Genomic DNA, 2,059 nt, shown 5'->3' with positions numbered 1-2,059 from the left:
CCTACAGTTAATACGTGTTGCCGTTGCTGGCAACGTCGACAGTTAATAGGTGTCGCCGTAACATTAAATTTATATATATAATAATTTTTCGATATATATTTTTTAAAAATTTTAATTATATTTTTAACAATTTAAGTTTGATATAAATTTAAATAAAAAAATTACTCACATAATTAATTATTATTACCATAACTTGTAAAAAAAATTATATTTATCATAATAAAAATTCATATACATACAACATTTATTCATACAATTGAGATGTAAATAATACATCGAATCCCCATGAGACTAAATAATTCTCAATAAAAATTCATTATAATTCTTAAGAAAAATTCATTATTCTCAATGTAAATAATACATCAAATCCTCAATGTACATAATTCTTACAAGCAAGAAAGAAAATAATACCCAACAACTTGAAGAATTTCTTGTTGCCTTGGTTCTCTTATATAATTGTCTTGGTTCTCTTAAATATCCAAATAGAGTTTTAGCCTACAATACAGAATAAACACCATTAAAGTCAAACCAAAACTAAAATAAATAGAGAACTTGAGGTTGTAGAAGAAATAAAAAGGATGAATGTGGTTTTCAGTCACAAAAATGATTTATACAAAAGTTGTATTTTTCTTATCAAATTGGAGGCCTATCGATCTTTGTTTAGTCCCAAACGCTAATCAAAGTCAAGCAGCAGCCACAGCTGCATGCTTTGCAACTTTATCAATAAGCTCCTCCTTCTTAGCTCCCGCAATCTTGTCAATAATTTTCCCTTCTTTAAGGAACAAAAGGGTTGGCATTGCCTCGATTTCCCACTCCTTAGCAACATCCTACATGCATATAACAATATAAAAGGCACAAATGTCATCAGATTATCTTTTCTCTTTTCTAAATATCATAAAAACCCCAAAAATCAAACCTAAACCATAATTGTGTATGAAAAAATTATCATAGAGACTACTACTAATGAGAGGCCTCATTTTAACTCCTTTGTTAGTATAAAAAAAAAGTTGTAGATTAATACCTGCAACTCATCAACATCAACTTTCAGGAATATGACACTTGAATTCTTCTTAGGTCGGTGAGGATTGGGGCAATGACACGGCAGGGTCATCACCATGATGCAGTAAAATCAACCACTACCTGTAAATAATAAAAGAAGTTACGAGCACAAACAAGAAAAATCGGCAAGAACTTTTGTATATTCTACTCAAAATTTACATATCAAAACAGAGCATATACATAAACATTAAAATAGGTAAACCCAAATCCACCAAATTATATCACCGCAGAATAAATCAAGCCCAGGTTTTGAGCTTTCGAAGATAACAAAGCTGGATGGGACAACCTCAATCGAAAATTTTCTGGGTAATATCGTAATAGAGTTCTAAGCATTTCTTAAAAAAAAAACTCAACTCACACAAACAGAAAGAATAACATAAGAAAAGTAATAATATCAAAAGGTAAAACCAAAGTAAAGCTTTCATATTTTTTTTTCATTACCAGTTTCTTGGAGTCCTTTCCCTTCTGAAAATGGTCGAGCCCAGACCCCGACCCCCCTGTGCCATCGAGCCCAGACCCGAGACCTCCATCGCCGTCGAGCCGTGCCCCAAGCCCCCTGCTGCTATACAGCCCGACCCCAACCCCCTTCGCCATCGAGCCCAGACCCGAGACCCCCCACCTGCCGTCGATCCCAGCCCCCGACCCCCCTGTGCCATCGAGCCCAGACCCGAGACCCCCACCCGCTGTTGAGCCCTGCCCCGAGACCCCTGCCGCTGTACAGCCCGACCCCGGCCCCCTTCGCCATCGAGCCCAGACCCGAGACCCCCCACCTGTCGTCGATCCCAGCCCCCGAGCCACCAATCATTTCAATCGAGCCCAGCCCCGAGCCCCCTGCCGCTGTACAACACGACCCCGACCCCCCTGCCACCGTTGACCACCTTCTCCTTTTATTCTTCTTATGCTTTTGTGCTGCTGAGAAAAAATGACCTAGGATTGTGTCTATTATGATATTAGAGGTGAAGCCAAAAAATAAAATTGGACACCTATATAAATATTTTTA

At 37.9% G+C, this 2,059-nt stretch overlaps 1 pseudogene; it reads right to left on the bottom strand.

Annotated features, from left to right (window-relative positions):
- Window positions 1-652: 652 nt before the first annotated feature.
- Window positions 653-1,653, bottom strand: LOC133779604 (thioredoxin H1-like; annotated as a pseudogene).
- Between the last annotated feature and the right edge of the window lie 406 nt (window positions 1,654-2,059).

Source organism: Humulus lupulus, chromosome 5 (genome assembly GCF_963169125.1).
Source record: "Humulus lupulus chromosome 5, drHumLupu1.1, whole genome shotgun sequence".
In the NCBI taxonomy this organism is placed as follows: domain Eukaryota; kingdom Viridiplantae; phylum Streptophyta; class Magnoliopsida; order Rosales; family Cannabaceae; genus Humulus; species Humulus lupulus.
This window is presented reverse-complemented; position numbering and strand designations above follow the sequence as displayed.